The sequence below is a fragment of the Sceloporus undulatus genome, chromosome 4 (genome assembly GCF_019175285.1).
Source record: "Sceloporus undulatus isolate JIND9_A2432 ecotype Alabama chromosome 4, SceUnd_v1.1, whole genome shotgun sequence".
Taxonomy (NCBI): Eukaryota; Metazoa; Chordata; class Lepidosauria; order Squamata; family Phrynosomatidae; genus Sceloporus; species Sceloporus undulatus.
In genome coordinates, this window is record NC_056525.1 from 78674451 (window position 1) to 78695179 (window position 20729).

The following is a 20729-nucleotide window of genomic DNA, read 5'->3' on the forward strand; positions in this document are numbered from 1 at the left end:
TCTGGAATTGGCATCCCTCAGCATGTCTACAAAATCATTTCAAAGTAAGCTGCACCATCTGGGAAAGTAAGTGGGATATTTCCCAGGCACTACAAAGACAGTTAGATGCCTCCATAAAACCTCTTCTCATTGTTACTGTGGTTTCAAGCAACCTGATCCATCCAGGTTGTCAAGACTTACATATTGTTAAAGTTACTGCACTCACATGTCTTCTACAGTGCTTTGTTCTGGGGAATGCTGGACATCACACCAGACTGCTAAGATGCCACAATTTTCACACAGCTCTTCAAAAGTGCCATAGTGCTGCACAGTAGGAAGAGTTAACACCACCAGCCAGTATTATGCTGCTAGTCCAAATCAGACTTCCCTACCACTGCTATTCAGTTCACTAATATCACACTTCACATTTAGTTTGGCCCTCACTTGCTCTTCACTTTGCCTATATATCACTTTTGACTTCAGGTAAAGCACTTTGCTATTGTGCAGTTGCTCTAGCATGGGAAGTGTACGGATCAAGTGATTTTTCATCTTTCATCTTCAAACTTTTTCTGTAACATGAGAGTTTCTGCAATATGTTCATCCTGTGAGTTTCATCCTGAGACTCATTTTCAGTCCTATTAAGGAATGTCATGCAGAATAAAACTATTTCTCATGAGGAATAAAGGATCAAACTATTTCAGTAAATAAATATTAAAATGGCCATGTGGATAAAGTGGGGACAAATAAAACTTTCTCAAAGTTTACCTTGACCTTCAGCTCTGCCTCCACTCTCCCCCTTTTCCTGCCTACTCTGAAGTTCACATGCCACAACAGGGGAGGAAAAGGAGAGAAGTGATTTGAATAGTGACATTTTTAAGTTGGGGACATTGGGACACCCAGTTCCCATCCCTTTTACATGTTGGTATCAAGAGAAACTACATTTGACCAATTAGTTGTCCACACTTTTGCATAGTAAAGTGTCATTGAAATAAAAATCCAGCCATTTGGTATAATTATATATAGCATATAGTTATACTGTATATAATTAGTTTTTAACCAACAAACACATCTTTCCCGTTTTTCTAAATGTAGAGGTTCTAAAATGAAAGGTACACACTTTCAGTAGTTTCTCAATAGGCACCACTGACACTATCACCATGCTCCTCTTCTTTGTGAGTCACATAGAATGATAATCAATCACCATTCTAGGTGTTTTGTTCACAAAAATATTAGCGACATCAAGCCAGTGTGAAGATGACATCATCTTTAGGACTGCTAAAAGCTGAAGCTAATCATATAAGGTCATGATACTGAACTGTAAAGAGCTGAAGTCCTGATATCATTCTTCCTTTGAAGCATGTATAGAGTGTATGGAGTGAGAACTAAAGAGTGAGAACTATGACTCTGAGAGTAAATAATCCTGGGGAGGGGGAATAAACTTGAGGGGGAGCAAATAACCTGGGGGGGGCATATTCAGGGATTATTATGGATATTAGCAAATTCAAACTGAAATGAAATTGTACATGGTATCATCATTCTTCCATGACAACAAAGGCTGCATCCACACTACAGAAATAATCCAGTTTGTCACAACTTTAACTAGTCTGGCTCAATGCTATGGAATTCTGGGAATTGCAGTTTTGTGAGACATTGAGCCTTCTCTGTCAGAGAGCTTTGGTAACCAGAACAAACTACAATTCCCAGAAGTCCATAGCAGTAAGCCAGGGCAGTTAAGGTGGTGTTAAACTGGATTATTTCTGCAGTGCAGAGGCAGCCAAAGAATATTTTCCATGTCTTTAGAAGTTCTAATGAGTATGAGATGCCTCCAGCATTTAGACCATTTGTAATTTTACACAGTGCATGAAAATAGGAACAAAAGAAGATTGAGTGTGCTAATAATAAATAATTAGCAAGAATATATAGCATTGGACCTTATGCAATGAAGTGATTGCCTCAGATGAAAAGGAAAGTGGGTGGAATGAGGGTCAGTTCATTTACAACCCAATCACTAATTCAAAGGGATTTTACTCTGGTTGCACTAGACTTACTATATTTTCAAAACAGTGCAGGACATAGAATTGAACCCTGCACTTTCAAAAGATTCATTTATTTAAAAAAACTTTTAAAAACTTTAAAGTTGCTTTAAATTTACACAACAACCCTGGTGGAATGTCCCAGTTAATTTTGGTAGAAAACTATAAATCCTCTTGGGAAACAGCTATCCATAAGAAAGTGAGCCTTTTTGAACTTTTCAGTGATGCTATTCTAAATTTAGGATTAGATCAAGCAAAATTAGTTGTAAGACAAAGGATTCTAGATATTGAAAGTCAGACAGAAACTTCTGCCTTTTCCAATTCCTCATTTGCAAACAATCAAATGTTGGCTTTTAATCCAACTACATACTTATATTGTGTTACAGTGCCTAAATTTAGGAGAGCTTTATCATTAGCTCAATTCAATGTTCTCCCAACAGCAGTACTGGAAGGGAAATATGGGGAAATTCCCTATGAATTCCGATTCTGCCCTTGAGATACTGGTGCTATAGAAACTACAGCTCATGTACTTTTGTATTGTTGATTTTATAAGGACATTCACCACTAGCTGATTACCCCTCTTTTAACTAAATTTCCAGGACACACTGATGTTTTTTTATTTACACTGTCTGTTGGATAGTCAGAACCAAACTATTATACTTAAAGTAGCAAAATTTTGCTGCATTGTGTGTAAAATACCTCTCCAGATGGTTAGTAACTATTGATGTTAGATGGCAGAGATTAATTTTGTTTCTTGTTTTAATAATTGTATTCTATTTTTATGCTGGTCAATGACCAAAATAAATTGTTGTTGTTGTTGTTGTTGTTGTTTTTAAAAAGACACCACACACTTTATTTTAAATACTAGTTTATTTAACAGTAGGGATGAAAATAATATTTGAAAAATATTCTTTCCCATGTCAAGAAACCCTGAGAAGATGAATTCTAGATTGACACGAATCTTCACAGTTTGGGCAGGATTCACATATGCATGTTTTGTACATAAAACAAGCTTTTCTGTGCAGGAAATAGCATTTTCTGCACAGAAGAAAATATGTCTGTGGAGGACTTATTAGTGACTTATTCTGTGTAAAATTTGTGTGGGGTTGAAAACTGTGTGGTTTTTACATACTTCCTCACAGGGGAAGAAAACTACTAAAATTACTTGTTGGTTCCTTCAAGAAGAAACTTGGGGGAGGGGGGTGCATCCCTGTTTCACAGGCAGGAAGAAGAATTACAGAACAATGCACAATAATAATATGCATTTATCTATTTGTTAAACAGTACATACATTTTGAAAGCCATCATTAATTGATTTTAATAGTTTCTGATATGCTACATTAAAACCTAAGACCTTTTCTTTTTTGCAATGTTTACTTCCCTTCATTTGATAACATAAGTGGGGTTGGAGTGGGGAGATGAGAAACAATCTGAAATAGTTTGGGTGTTAGGGTGTGGAATTTTTTATTAGCCTGATTTCATAAAAGTGATTGAATGACATACCTTCCAAAGTGAAGGAACAGATTTCATTTTCTAAATCATTTCTAAGAAGGGAGTCTTTTGGCTTTTGTCACTCCATCTGTTTGGTTTGAGTGGAATTTGAGACAGGCACAGCTAGAAATATTCGATATTTTTCTTTCATCTATTAGCAGGTCACTTGCTTCACATGGTTAACACATGTACGGGTGCCCCAAACAGCTGACAAAACAAACATCAGCTGGAGTAGTTTGATACTGAAGACTGTTAAGTCAAAATGCTGCCCCAGTCATGTCCAACAGGATTCCATGCAGCAGACTATTCCCTCAATTCCATTGTTCTATGAAAGACCATTGAGGATTGTGGCCACTGCTGGGTCCAACACATTCACCATATGAGAAACAGACCAAAAAATGTACATCCATGCCCTGGATGCAAATACAAGTAATAATTCTATATAAAAAAGTTATCTCTCTGACATCACAGAAATTGGTTCAGAACAATAACTGCAATATTTACTTACATATAATTTGGACTGGAGAAATTTGCAAACATATGAACAAGGCCTATGATTTCAAAATTATCTCAAGAAAAGTATGTTTTTATTCATTTTATTATTTATGTATTATTAATTAATTAATTAAAATATTTCTACCCCATCCTATATCAAAAAAGATCCCAGGGTGGCTTAGTAAAGAGATAGATTGGAACTGTTTCAAACAATAAATGTAATTTAAGTAACATATTAAATGTAATTAGTGAGTTAAAACAGATTTAAAAAATGAAAACAATTTAACTATTACATTAGTATCTGAGCAAAATAAGTGAGGCTCAAAAGCTCTGGTGAACAGCCAGGTTTTTACCTGACACCTTAATGATATCAGTGTTGGTGACAACCAGGCATTCAAGGAAAGGCCTTTCCATAATTGGGATGGCACAGGCCTTTTCCCATGTCCACACCCAGTGTATTGGCCTCCATCCTCAGTATCTTCATCACCAGCAGACCTCTGTTGTCAGGCAGGCATCCCTCAAGTATCAAGAAGACCCTTCAGATTCAGATAAGTCTCTTGGGGTGGACCATCTTAATAGGTCTCCCACTTCCCCTGAGAAGATCTGCTACCACCAAACTGATCCCAAACTTTGTGAGAAAATTATGTGACTATGGCAACAGGGTTATTGAAATCATGCATAATATTTAACAAACAAAAATAATATGGAACAAACACTGGTAAGATGCCAAGGCCAGCTTTCTAATACTTCCCAAAGACCAGCAGCAAAAGTTAAATGTGGTAGCCAAAAATTGGTCAAGGGTATCATTCAACAAAGAGGGATGTGGTGGCTTAGCAGTTAAGATGCTGACTCTGATGATCGCAACACTGGCAGATCAGCAATTCAAGACCCAAGCACCACGTGACGGCATGAGCTCACCTCACTAGTTCCAGCTTCTACCAACCTAGCAGTTCAAAAGCATGTAAAAGTGCAAGCAGATCAATAGATACCACTTCAGTGAGAAGGTGTTACATGAAGTCATGCTGGCCACATGACCACAGAGTTGTCTTTAATAACACTGGTTCCCTCTGCTTAGTAAATGGGATGAGCACCACCCCCAACAGTCAGACATGACTAGATAATCTTGTCAAAGGGAAAACATTTACCTTTTATAATTCAACAGAGCATTTCATATCATAGAATACCACAGATTGATCTCCATTAATGAATACTTGAATTCACTGATGAGAGTGAACCAAGCAAAATTATTTGTAGACAGAATTTATATATTTAATCTGTTCTTGTTTTTGTATTTTTAATCTGTTCTAACATTTTATATGATTTTTTTAAAAAAATTATTTTGTAATAATGTATAACTATAGACAGCAAAAAAATCTTATACACAGCAGCACAAGATCACTTAAGAATAAAGAAACTCGCAGATTCTAATTCTTTGATGGATATACTTACAGGACAGGTAGAGTTAAACAGCCTACACAGAAACTCTCTACTAATGAAAGAATTGATGTGTGTGTGTGTGTGTGTTAGTGTTATGCTGTATACATAAGGATTTTGTGTGAGTGTGTATGTACTGATCAATGTGTAATAGGATTAGCAGAATGGAAATGGAAGGAGTGCAACATAAATGACCCAAAGCAATCATGCTAATTACTCAAAATAAAATGGAAGAACACCAGCAAAAATATTATTGCAGAAATAACGTACTTATATCAAATAGACGCCCCAATAAGGTGCAGCTGTCATGAAGCAAAGAAACATTTCCTCCCTGCTTTGAATGCCAGTCTCTGGCTCATGCCATAAAAGCGAGTCACTGTTTGTTGCATAATAAGTTCATAGCAAAGGAATCGGAAAAAGTAACAAGGGCATGTTGATGTGCCAAAGCATTAACTGTCTGCCAAGCAAAAGCTTGAAGACACCCACAACTTCCATAAATCTGTTTCTTATAATCCAAATATGCATTGTCACATAGAGGAAATCCCAATATGGTTTAGAAAACTCCGCCCTGTTCAAGCAAATCCAAGAAATCCAACACAAAGGCCTACAGGAAAGACACACTAATGGGAGAACACATCTGGCATTCCATCTCAGCCAGCATCACACTGTTGCTAGGATTAGCTAGACTTCATTCCAGAGAGATATCTCACGGAGAAGGGTTTTTCTCTCATTCAGGGGGAGTCAGTAAAATTCTGCTGAAGAGCTGTTGTCTCTGTGTTGGCATATGTACAGAAGATCTGGGATAGGAACCATATCAAGCAGAAATGGGGTTTGTTTTAAGTAAACACATGCTTTCTGAATACATTAAAAGCATAGTATCCGATCTTTACCATGGGATTTTTATGACACCCTAGCCATAAAAGCATGTTTCTTTCTTGGCTAGCATTGATAAATGAAACTTCAAAGACAAGCTGACACCCATCTATGAGCTTGAAAGAAAAAAAATGTGTCTTACAATTTATTACCTGAAGCTTCAAGTAGGTAGGTTTCCCTCTTGAATATGAAAAGCCCATTTCCCTTTCATGCCAGGGAAATCTCAATGACCCAAGCGGAATTATTCTTGCTTCTTACCATTTTTAAAAAGCCTTCTCAATTTAGATAACAGTTTTTGTTCAAATTGTTTTGAGGATCATTTTTAGACTTGTTTAAGAGTTTTCAGCATTCTAGTACAGATTACTTGAGAGGTATCTGTGAATCAATATTGTCAGAATACTAAGAAGCAGACACCATTAGTGAGAAGATGAAGTATGAAAACTATGTATAGAATTTTTCATTCTTGCCAGGTGAGGCTATCTCAACACATCAATACATTGGTGAGAAACTGGGGTACTTTGCTTTCTGCTGTGGTTTCTATAATTTTCATAAAAATTTATTTGCATAAAGCTACACACACAACACACACACACACACTTGCCCCTTTTAAAACAAAACCCACGCCCCAATCAAGCACGGGAGGCTGGTTGGTTGACGGGGAAAAAAAATACTCATCTCAAGCTTCTGGTTTTTAAAAATTCATGCAAGAAGGCACTGGTTGTAGTTTAGCTATGCAGTTTGTCCTGTTGATGCAACCTGTAGAAAAAATATTATTGGAAATTGGAAACCTCTCTCGAGACTGATACTTGCCACATTTTGCAAAAGGAAATTTTTTGCAGATACTTATACTTAAGCAAATGACAAATGAGGGTTTATAGCCCTAGTGGTAAGGCAGCAGAATTAGAAGGGATTTCTGTTGGTGGGAGATTCTACAACATTATTACATGGGAAAACAGGTGAGGATGACATGTGGTTTGCATCCATCTCTGACAAATCTTATCGCACTGCCCTGTGCCCGAGCAGTAGGCAGCCCATATGCAACTGGGGACTTTATCACACACACAAATGTAAACGTTCTGGGGACCGAAGGAGGATGCTCGTGTGCGCGCGCGGCTGCCCAAAAAGATTTTATCACTACACAATTCAGTCCTCCAACAGTCTCCGTTCTGTCCCCCGGCGCGCACCCATTCGTGTCCAGCCCTGACGGGTGATGATATTTGCCGATGGAAGGTAATCCGTCAGGCAAAAATCACACCCGTCCGGACTGGACGCGAAAGGGTGCACGCGGGGACAGAACGGGGACTGTTGGAGGACTGAATTGTGTGCGATAAAATCCGGTTTTGGGCAGTCGCGCGCGCGCACGAGCGTCCTCCTTCGGTCCCCAGAACATTTAAATTTGTGTGTGCGGTAAAGTCCTGGGTGTCTTCCACAGCTTTTCAAGAATTGGATTTTCCCATTCTTGAAAAGCTGCCTGAGAAGCCTATGGGCTGCCTACTGCTCAGGCATGGGGCAGTGCGATGAGATCTGTTGGAGACATATACAAACCACATGGAACCCATGCCTGTTTTCCTTTACAATAATCTCCAATGCATATATTTTGGTTGGCTGTTTTTTGTTTGTATTGTTCTCTCAGATTATTTATTTTATTGGATTTATATCTTGTTTACCCAGGGATAGGATTACAAACACAGTACCTTCAGAAATTTCAACTATGGGTGAAATAATACCATACTGATTAGCTATTTTCTATGTCATGGAAAATGACTGTCTTTGACAATGTATTGACAATTATAGTATTCCATCAGCCAGTTGCTCGTACAACTGCTAATCTGAAATTCCATTTTTAAGGTACTGGCAGCAATCAACTGCTCTAATAGACTGATATTTCTCATCAGCTAATCAGCTAAACTGTGGGGGAAGCAAGTTAAAAGCAGCAGACAGTGTTTTTAAAATTTCGTTCCCCTTATTTTTTTTCTTTATCTTCTACTAAAGTGCCCATATAGGTGTCTTCCATATCAAATAGGGATCAGCACCTGGAGTATGTGGTGGGCAGAGGACAGTGAAGAAGCAGCAGCCACTGTTGCCAAAAGGTGGCTCCACCTTGTCTCTGTGAAAATGTCATCCTCTCTCTCTCTCTCTCTCTCTCTCTCTCTCTCTCTCTGGCCCAGTACATATCTTCTTTTTGGCCTGGGCTGGTGGCGGCCTTTTTTCTGCTGGAGGGAAGCCACAGCCGCCAAACCACGCAGCTTCCCACCAGAGGAAAAAGAACCCACAAAACCAGATTCTTTTTGCACTGCCATTGTGACGCCCAGGTGCACCAATGGCGCACTTGTGATGTCACAAGCACGGTGCAGCGTGTGGATGCTATGCTTCCATCATGTAACAATGGTGGTGCCTGTATACATGGGGAGCCACCATTGTTATGACACCACGCCATACTAGGGTTAGGGACCGTGCGGTTGCTGCACGATCCCTTAACCCTAGTACACCGCCAGCACAGCGCATTTGGTGCGTCTGTACCTTGCCTCTATTTCCTTGATAGATTCAGAAATTTATTCATTTACAACACAAGCTGGGGTAAATCCAAATTGTCCAGGACATCATGTATGTGCAAGTCTGTTTAATACATTTCTCCACCAGTTATGTTCAATTTGCAGATATATTTGCATATAAATATGTGTATTATTTCCTTTACAAATTTTCTGTCCCCACCTCCACTTAATCTCCTTGTCTATTATTCAAAAGAAGTATTTAATTTGTGTGTGTTGTTATGAAAATTGCTCAATCTGTAACCAGAGAAGAATAACAGTAAAGCTTTTGGGTGTCCCAGTCAGCACTGTATCAGAAGAAGGCATTGGGAAAATGTGTTATCCCATATTACCCTGTAGGTCAGATATAGTCATGACAATGGGGCTCTGACATCATAACCACTTCTTCTAATGGCACCCTCCAAAAACCTACCTCATAAGCCTGATGGTGCCCCCATTTGAAGGCTTTCTGAAGCACTGCAGATTGGGGTGTTGTGTTGGGAAATGATTACAGCAGCACTCTCCTGGTCTTAGGGCACATTGTGATGAGCAGCTGGATAGAACTCTTGGATTCCTGCCACCGCTATTTTACTCAACATGTGCTGCGAATGGGAAAGCACTTCAGTCATCATGTTCCAGCATCCTGAAGCCCTTCCTTTGGTGTGTTTTCTGACTTAAGAGGTAGGCTGCAGGGAAGGTCATATTCAGTCATTAATGACCATAAACATGAATCCCAAAAGTTATGACACCATAAATCTGGTTTACAGTATTGTGAGTAATGAACAGGATGCCAGTTGTTATCGTAATATTTAATGTTTTTTTCTTGTTTGTTCTTATATTCCTTAAATTTTTGCAACCCTTATTGACTGCTGTGTAGGTATGTATTTGCAGTAGGCTCGGGACCAACGGGGGTTTACCCTTTTTCCCACAAACTTTGCCAGATGAAATAGTTTTTGCTGCAGTTGTCTTCATCTTGTTGCTTTCATTCCTTTTAGTCCTCATTTGAAAATACAGCCTTTCATGCCTGCTTCTTAATTGTCTTTCTTCCTTCACTATTATCCATCATATAACTTTACAAATGGGTTGCTTAGACCTATTTGCATGGAAAAAGTCTGGATGAAAAAGCCTTGCATTTCACAACACCAACTAGCCAGTTCATGGTGGAAGCAACTACTCATTTCATGGTATAAGCAGTTTGTAGAGGAATTCCTATTTTATTCCACAGCTTGCTAACCTCTTGCTCTTATTTCAATAGATTTCAAAATACTAAAAGGAAGAATCATTACATTGAGGTTAAATTGTCCACTTAGAACTCCCTGAAGGAGGTTGCTTTATTTTCCTGTGTGTTAAATCTGTTTTCTAATTCAACACTTTTCCCAGAATTTGACAACTCCTTTTCCAATCAGCCAATTATACAATGGGTTGTAAATATGTTATTTACAGATATTTTATGAAGCTGATTCATTCCGTGGTCAGATCAAAACATCAGATATATATTATTCATTGCTGCTCATTGTGACAAATCTCTCTGTTCCTTTCATTGCCCAAAACTTGGACAAGTATCAGAGAGCAGGTCCAAATAAGTTTTCCATAGGGATTTTGAAACACACATGATTATAAAACTTGAAAACTTTTGAACTTTGAGTATCTACAAATAAGATTTAATCCATTAAAAAAAACCTACTTGCTAAGTATCTGACTAAAATAAATCCAACTGTTGATGAATCTTACATATGCTCTTTCACATGAAGAAAAGCACAACTGTTGCCAAGGATGTGGTTATGGACTATATCATTTCACCAGACTACCTAAGGAGGACTTACAGGTCTCTTGTCCTATCATATCTCCCCAGCACCTCCTCATATACTAGGTACATGCCTACCTGAGGAAGTAACCTTCAATCTCAGACTCTGATTGATGATTCCATCAGAGTTTATCCTTTCATTGACTACACAGGATCATGAGGATCATCCAGGAGGGGCAATACCTCTGAAAAGTTCTGGATCTGCCACCTTTCCCAAAACCTCAGTTGCATGAAGTATTTTGCTGAGTTGTACCTCTCTCCTGGCAAAGGAATATCCCAGTGTATTGTTTGGGGTCACTGTAGTTCTTAACCCCCCCCCTCCGAGCCCCTTTTCTTTTGAATCTGACCATGTTTAGCAAGACACAAATCCTTTCTACCTGACACAGAAACCTTTGTGAGTGTTCATGTCACAGCCTCTTTTACAGGAACCTCTAGAATAGTCAGGATAATCTAGCAGAGCAGGTGTGGTAAATCTTTAACTTACTTCAGAGAGCCACAAACACTTTAGAAATTAAAGTGTTCAAATGGCCGAAGCCCATAAGGTGCTAAATGGTATTCAACAGAGGTGAAGTTCTGCATTAGTCCTTCTCATGAGAGCTAACCGCCTAAAGAGGGAGGATTTATTATAATGAACTACAGATCTGGATTTCTTCTGATAATTATCAGGATAAAATTTGCTTTACCTCCATATTTACAATTTTTAGAAAACACTCTTTGTCCACATGGATATCTTGGAAAGATGGATAACTTCTACTGTTTAATAAAATGTTGAAAAAGGCAAGATGGTTAGAATCCTGTGATTTGTAGTTTGTCGTGGCACCAGGGCTCTCTATTTAGAAGGCTAAAAATCTCACAAAACTACATGTCCCAGAATTCCATAGCATTGAACCATGGCATTTAAAATGATGTCAAACTGTTAATCCTACAGTGCAAATACAGCCCTAACTATATATTTGGCATACTTATATCACAACAAACCTGGACCTAATTTGAATTTCATACTCTTCAACATTTCACAGATGAAAAGTGGGATATGCATGGCCAAGCAACATCAGAGTGTGAGAAAGAGGCAAAAGTTATCAATGCAGTAGAACTCGTGAGGTAGGCAAGGCTGCAGCAGTCTGCCTTTGCCTTCTGGGAAGGGCAAGATTTCACCCTCTTCCCACCTCTTCCTCCTGCTGAGCTAATTGAGTGCAAAATTATTTTTCAGTTTGAATTCAGTTTGCAGTAATTGAACTAAGGCAACGACAAAGAGGTTAAATGAGAGGAATTGAGAGAAACTGGAGCATTTTAAAAGCAGCTGAATAAACAGGACAACGGATCATTAATTGAGACTGCATCTGCCAAATCAAGACAGTTAGAGGGTATAGAACTCCAACCTTCATGTGTTTGTGATGAGACTCCATATTACTAAGGGATGAAGATATAGATTTGTTGCTTCAGAAGATATAAATTACATAATATAATTGCCCATGATTTTGAACCTATGAACTTTAGTAGGACCTGCTTGCCATAATTTAAATTTCTTTCATCAGAATTTTATAAGGTATCCAGGCATTTTAAGTTTGCTGCCTCAGTATTATATTAGAATCATAGAATCATAGAATCATAGAGTTGGAAGAGACCGCAAGGGCCATCCAGTCCAACCCCCTGCCATGCAGGAAATCCAGATCAAAGCATCGCCGACAGATGGCCATCCAGCCTCTGTTTGAAGACCTCCAAGGAGGGAGACTCCACTACACTCCGAGGAAGTGTGTTCCACTGTCGAACAGCCCTTACTGTCAGGAAATTCCTCCTAATGTTGAGGTGGAATCTCTTTTCCTGCAGCTTGCATCCATTGCTCCGGGTTCTAGTCTCTGGAGCAGCAGAAAACAAGCTCGCTCCCTCCTCAATATGACATCCCTTCAAGTATTTACATGTCCAGCTCCCCACTCCCTCAGTGAAAAATGTGCCTGCAACTGCCCACTCCTCTTAAAAGAATTCAATTGATTCTTGAATTGATTGTGCAACATTGGCTGCTGATTTAGAGACATGCTATTCTGAACACATCAATACATGACTTGCTCCACAGACAGTTTGCCTAGAATGGGAACTTCATTTACGGCAGGAAAAGCCTGCAGGAGACTAGGGAGATGTTTGTGCAGAAGTTATATCTGCCTAATGCCTTTTTTGTCTGTCGATCTCTTAAGTTTGAAAACATATCCCTGAATGTATCTCTTTATTCAAGCCTTTTGATGCATGCCAGAAACAGGATAATCTTACATTCCTACATTGAATGGGATCCACACCTGCAGGCTCTGCAATAGAGAAAGGCACTTCCAATAGGTCTAAGGTGAAGCTGGTTAGAGGAAAGATGTCTGGCCTGCAAAGTCTGCCTTTGAAAAAATCTGAAATGCTGCAGGTATATGAAAGGGATAGGCTGCTAAACAAAAAACAGATCTGTTGGGTGTGCGAGTGAGAATTTAAAAAAACAACAACTAAGGTTAATATTTTCCACAGGAGTTTAGCATGCAGGAAGGGGGGTTAACCATGAAGCACTGGCCAAAACTTCTTAACATCTGATTCTCATGATGGGGAAACATTTAAAATGCAAAACAACAGCTATTGTTCTTAGTGCTCAAAAGATCCTTTTGTTGAAATTTTTTTTGAACTCTCCATGTCTTAACACTTCCTCCCCCCTTGTTTCAAAATTGTATACTTTCAAAAGTTTAAAAACAAGCAAACAAACAAAATCCACCTACCCCTGATGGAAATGAATTGGACACTACTTGAGAGCTTTATTACACAAGGCTTGAAAAGTGAAATTAGAGCAGGATAGTAGTGTCTGTGGCCATACCTTATTACATGACACTATGTCTGTTCAGTAGCTGGCCTGTAGTCCATCTGTCGCTGGAGTGCTCTTTCTCGTTGATTTGCAAAACCTGTCAATGCCTCACAATCCTGATACTTTTCCACTGCGATAAGTTCCTTCGAAAAGCAGTTCTGGTATTCAGGTAGTCACATGGTGTGAGTAGGCATGATTGCATCCCTCTCCCATACTTCCCCTCACTATTCCTAAGCATAATATTGTTGTTGTTTTTTAAAATCTTTTGTTTATTCACTTTGCTTAATGGATTGCCATGATCACACAATTGCACAAAAATAAAAAATAAATTACATTAAAGTGGGACAAGATATTTGCAACTAGTTCATTGTATTCTTCTTTAATAATAGCTGGGCCCCCAGACAACTGTTCCTCCACAAACAATGGAAGTTCCTGATTATTCATTGTGTGTTTGGGTCACGCCCTGTCTTAAAAACTGGTCTCTTTTTATTTGCTCCTCTGTTCTTTATTTAAACCAAAATCAAACCCACACAGATGGAGTCTCTACACACAGCATCTCCAAAAGGCCAGTAGCAATCTGGTAGACTTCCTAGATGTACTAATTTCCAAGACCAAGAGAGCTATAGCCATAGAGTGCCCTAGAGCATTATAGCAGTAGAATGCTATAGCTCTATAAAGCATTCTTGGAAATATATCATGTGTGTATTTGGAAGGCTTCTTTGAATGCTAACAGCCTTTTGGAGAAGATGTGTGTGTTTGTGTGTGTATAAACTGGTTAAAACAAAAATAATAACAACAGAGAATCTTGACAAATTAAACCTAGACAATGAAGAAATAGAAGTGGTAAAAGAGTTCTCATACCTGGGATCAAACATTGATAGAAATGGGGACTGCAGCCAGGAAATCAGAGGAAGATAAAGTATCAGGAGAGTGGCTATGAAAGAACTAGAAAAGATTCGAAAATGTAAATATATACAACTCAGCACAAAAGTTAGAATCATACAAATGATTGTATTCACTATTACTATGTATTGATGTGGGAGCTGGACAGTGAAGAAAGTGGATAGGAAGAAAATAAATGCATTTGAGATGTGGTGCTGAAGATCCCATGAATGGCCATAAAGACAAACAAAATGGGTCCTAGAGCAGATCAAGCCAGAGATCTCCCTGGCAGCCAAAATGACAAAACTGAGGCCATCGTACTTCAGGCACATATGAGGACTCACTGGAAAAAACAATAATTCTAGGAAAGGTGGAGGGACGTCGAAAGATAGGAAGGTCACATGCTGGATGGATGGACTCTATTAAGGAGATCATGAATATGAGTTTACAGGACCTAAGCAGAGCAGTGGAGGACAGGGAGTCTTGAAGATGTCTCATCCACAGGGTTACCATGGGTCAAGATCAACTCGAGGGCAGTTAACAACAAAAACTAATCTGTTTGTTTCAACATTTTCTCTATGTTACCATTAAGATTTAAAATGCTAATGCCCTTACTGAGCTCTTTAGTATTGTTATGCAGTATCTTCTGCCTGATCTTATTCTGCCGGCGCCGCTGGTTGCTGTGTCCAGGAACCACAGCGGACAAACTGCGCGATTCCCAGACGCAACAAAAAGAAGCTGCAAAAAGCGGCTTCTTTTTGGGTCCCAGAAATGGCGCCGCAAGTGGCCAATGGTGCACTTGCGGCATCACTTCCGCTGTGCAACGTGCGGACGCTAGGCGTCTGCGATGTCAAGATGGCGGCGCCCATATAGAACAGGCGCCAACAATTTGTACACGTTCCGCACATACTAGGCTTAGGGGCATCCGGAAAGGACGCCCCTTTCTAACCCTAGTACGCACGAAACGCGTACTTTCCAGCCGTGCGGAACGGGCCTTAGATACATTTCAGTTCTGGGACAAAATTCAAAGACATAATCCTGTTAGTCTGGATAAGTATGAACGGGGATTTTGTAGCACCTTTGAGACTGAAAGTAAGAAGTTCATAACATAAGCTTTCATAGACTTTCAGTTGCATACAGTAAAATGCCTAGGGAAAGATTGTTATAGCTATAAAGTTTATGCAACCATCATCTTTTTCTCAGACAATATTGCCCTACATTATTATAGTGATATTAAAAGTGGCTCGGCAGGCAGGCTGCTTTGCCGCAGAGTGGCACCCTGATTGGCTCGCAGGGCGGAAGGGTAGGCCCTTCCGCCCTGTGACGTTCTAGGACGGGCGGAGCGGAACTCTTTGGTCGGGAGTTCTGGTCCTCCAGAGCAGCTCATTCGTGGAGCTGCTCTGGAAGAGGGACTCCCGAGCCACATCATCAGCTGGGGCTGGGTGCCTATATAAGGCGGTGCTGCCCGGCCCTCGGCATCATTTGCAGCTTGGCTCTCCCACCGCTTGGGTTTGTGGGTTGTTTGTCACAACTGTGGTTGGATCTGCATAGGCCATGGATCTGCATGGTGTGGTACCAGGGCTACGGAGTTCTGGTTTGGGAGTCATTCGGGACCCGGGGGTGAATAGGGCAGGCGTTGTGGCCATTGAGGGGGCCATAATGTGGGAGCACCTCCCGGTGACTAAGGACTTAAGGAACAAGTGCGCCCATGGTGGCAGGGCAGTCATTTGGCGTTCCTTAGCCCCTAGGTCATCCCAATGCCTGCCGGTTACCAGGCTTTTGGCTGATCAGACAAACATGGGGTTGTTTGAACTCGCATGCTTTGTGCCAACCCTACCAATTGTTTGAGTTTGATCAATAAAGTTGTGGCCTTTCCTCCAGCTCTGTGTCTTGGTGGTTATTTGCGGCAGCCTCTCAGGCAATTCTACTTCTACTGCTATGATTGCCTCCTGTGTCATAGTCTTTGTAGTTTAGCGATGCCTAAGAGCTTTCTGGCTGAGAATTTTAAATGCTGCTTTCTAGGAAAGGTGGAATAATAGTGCTATAACAATGTAGTATGGTATTTAGGTGCCAAAGGATCCCTTTGCATACCCAAAGATGGAAACAACAGCTTTTCTTCTATAGAAGAACTATATTTTAGCTTGAAGAAATGTAGCACAAGTGTCCAAATTAATTGTCCACCGGTGATGATGAATTGATAGGAGACAGTCTATGTGTATTATGGAGTAGCCAAAATGAAGAATTCTGAAGCCCCATTAAAATATTGAAAATTTTGAAATTTGAAATTTTAATTTTGTAGAAAAAAGTGACTTTTTAAAAAAATTATGCTTTTAATTTTTTTTTAAAAAATCACATTTTAACCAAATCCTCAGTATGTATATGGAAATACATGTAAGCTGTGTGTATGATATTGTAATTTGAAGATATAATTTTAATTTTGCTAGTTGCCTATGTCACAGCTATTAACATTACATTAAATGGTATTTGGGAATTATGATTTACAATTAACATTAGTGCAAAAAAGCATTACTAAGGATTCTGTATGGTGTGAAATTGGAGGAGGTCAATAGGAGTAACACCATGAGTTACTGCACCAGATGACACCAACTCTAGTGACGCCACTGTTGGGAGACACCACCAAAAGCACCATTTTAACTCTCCATATTTTTTAAAGTTTATGGGGGGCAAAAGCTGGAAGTTTGGCGAAATTCTTTTGGGGGTGATGGGGATTTGGATTATCAGTGCGGATTTCAACGGCTGCACTAAACCCTCCCCCTGAGCTTCATATTCATAAATCTTCCCTGTGGGTAAAGTATCATTTACAGAGTGGCCCATAACAATTATTGCACACTAGTCAAAGGTCATCAGTTTCCATTCCAACTACATCATTCATTTTCAAAAGGCATGAAGAGAATCCCAAGGAGAATGGAGAAGTGAATCTTTTTCAAACTTCATAAGTGAAAATTGAAGATGGCTAACGTATAGACACTTCTTTCCATGACTTCTTTATATTTTTATGGCTTCTGAGATGAAACTCAAAAGGGGATACTGTCCTTTGTTTTGGTCTGGGCCTGTATTATTTCCAGAGTAAGAGAGATTGCTACTATAGTTACATTTTTTCAGAGTCTTGGCATGTGACCAGTACAAGAGTCCCAAGACATATAAGCATTTGCACAACTGGAGCCATAAAAGCTGGTTCCATACAGAGAGCATTTTCATTTTGCAAATTACTTCCCTTTTTGTTGATAGTTCCTTTACATTAGGATTTTTAGCAAATGTGCCAATGATAACACACATTTTTATCAACAAAAATACTTTTAGGTAAACAGACTTCCTGAGCAGCACTGATAAAATAAATTTTATTTAACTTACACTGGAGGTTGGTCATATCAATGCCACCAACAATATAGCCCACTAAGGCTGAACCTAAATTGGAGCTGCTTCTGTGGAAAATTTTCAGTACTGCTTGAAAGTATTGCCATTTTAACCATTTTCAAGATTTGTTCTAGAAAGGGGTATTGTCCACAGCCTCAGTAATAACTGCTCTGATTCTTAAATAGCTTAATTCCTTATAGAAACCTTGTTATACAGTCATGATTGATGTGGATTTCTGATTGGCTGAGATCACATGCAACAGAGCTCTGAAGGTAACTATGAGTAAATGGTTAGTTATATCCTCATATTCCATGGCTATATTAGTCTGGAATATCAGTTTGCGAAGAGATCCTGTAGCACCTTTGAGAGTAACCAAGCAAAATATGTTGTAGCATAAGATTTGGTAGTGGTCTCCAAATTTTTCAGGCTACCACTATCTTTCTTCTTGGGGAACAACCTTAGTGCCCCCCATATTTTTTGATATTTGTGCAGCAGCCAGCTGACTCGTGGTGTGTATCTCAGTTGCACCAGCTTGCCACCATCTCCTCCTCCTCCTCCTCCACAGCAGAAACCCAGGCCTGCTCCTCCCTCTTATCTATGCCAGCCTTCAGCAGAAAAGACTGACTGGCGAGCCACCCAGATTTTCCAGAGTGACCAGGAGCAAAGGGAGCAGCAACTGAGCAGATGAATCAGCAGTGACCAAAAATCCTCTTGCCTTGTACTGGCCTTGCAGCAAAGCCCAGTGCAGGCAAAATGCTTCTCAACTGCTGCTTCGTTGTTGCTTCCAAGGTGAATGGGTGAAAAGAGAGAAGCTTCTCCCTGTCATGGAAAGATTCTCAGTCAGGGGTACAGCTGGCTTTCCATTTTTCTCGCCAGAAAGGAAGGACTCTTAATCCAAGAAAAGCAAAAGACTCTTTTGAAGAATCAATCCAATATACTCCCCCCATTTCGAGTCATTGGAGTTTATCGCACACACCCCTGTCGCGTTACAAAAGGGGGTGTGATGGGAAACCTATACTACAATGTATTTCATTCAGTTAATCTCAAAGGTGCTGCAAGATTCCATTGCATACTGATTACTTTATAAATTCCCATCATTCCCCCTTTTGTAACGCGACAGGCCTGTTCCAGGGACCTGTGCGATAAACTCCATTCTCTCCCTTACACACACACACACACACACACACACACACACACACACACACACTGTTTCTTCTGCTACCTCTTCCCTCACCTGTCCCACAAAAGAAAGCAGGAGCAATATTTTGACTGAAGGCCCCCTGGCTGCCCCCTAGATCTTTCCACTGCCACTTGGGGAATAACTGGTCTACTTCCTCAGATGCATCAGGCAATAGGCAACATCATCCAATGAAATACACCAAGTCTATGAAACCATATACTACAATGTATTTCATTCAGTTAATCTCAAAGGTGCTGCAAGGTTCCATTGCATACTGATTACATTATAAATGTGATTTAATAACTGTGTAATGGTAATATTTTAAAGGTTTGGGGATATGGCCCCACTAAACGAGGGAAGGGGAAAGACATGGTTCAGGTTCACAACCATACTGTGCCCCATATTTTGTTTGGAGTCATGGGACGAAAGAGTGTTTTGTACCATCAGAGCAGTGGCCTGCATCATTCAAACATTCAATCACTTTTTTAAAAAGTAACTAAAAACCATGGATAGAGGTGGGGGTGGCAAAATAAGGGCATTTCTTTCCCTTGGAGCCCCTGGAGTCAAACTCAGAACCTTGTGGCTGCAGTACCAGTATTTTAACCACTGCACTACCAGGACATTTCAGATGGATAGACTCAATCAAGGAAGCCACAGCCCTGAGTCTGCAAAACCTGAGCAGGGCTGTTGATGATAGGAGTTCTCTCATTCACAGGGCTGTCATAGGTCGAAGTCAACTTGACAGCAGTTAACATGACCATGATCCAGAAATGCCTTTTAGGCTCTGGGATACTCATCCAGCACAACATCAAAAAGAAACTCTTCCAGATTTGAAAGTACCTTGTCAAGTCCACCATTTGGCTGATATTGAGGTTAAGAGAGCCAGTTGCACATGTAGTCAGAGGTAGCCTAAACAAATTGCCAGATTTCTTAAACAAGTAACAGAGCTAAATGGGCTGTGCTATGAATGCCCACATTGATGAATGAAATAGAATCACTGGGTCTGGGGATCAAGGAGCACAATGACTCTTGAACTGAACACATGATGCCAATTAAATAGAGAGGAACATAAGAAAAATAGACATGAGATCAAATTAACTTATGCTGTCAGGATAAGTAGTTGCTGCACCCTGTTGAGTAAGAAAAAATGGCATTTAATGTTCAAAATGAAACTCTCTCCACATTTTTATTAGCTGCTTATGAATCAATCCCCCATCCCTCTCTCTCAATAGCTCTCTGGAGATGGCTGGCACTAGGTTTCCTGTTGCTCTAAGAGTATCATTGCCTAACATTCCGTTATTACTATTCAATCTTGGTAAGAGGAAAACATAGCGCTTTTTATTTCTAGGCTCTACTGAGAGACTTTTTTGCTGCTTGTGGTCTCCTCCATTCACTCTCCATCTCCCTCCAACAGTGTCTAAATATTGCTTTCACTATGTAAGACTTAACAAGGAATCAGTCAAGACCTGAAGAACATCTGAAGGTATCATTAAACCTGGGAAGTTTCTAACACTTCCAACTCTTTAACACTTTCCAGGCTCTTAGGATAACTGAATGACAAAGATTTGAGCTTCTTCATTAGTACTGTATTCTATGAGCACTGGTTGAGTGATGACTGAAGTCAGAGGTTGTGACAGGAAAGATATCTTACCCATTTGCTTGACAACTGAGGTGGATTTTAAGGAAAGCTGTTTGCTCAGTTTTTACTTGCATTAGATATCAAACCAGTTTCTCCCTGTGTACCACTACATACCCAGTGCACATGAAACCAGAAATCATTTGGGTTATTTAGCAAAGGGTTCCAAATTTTGTGGTTTAAGCATATCCCCAT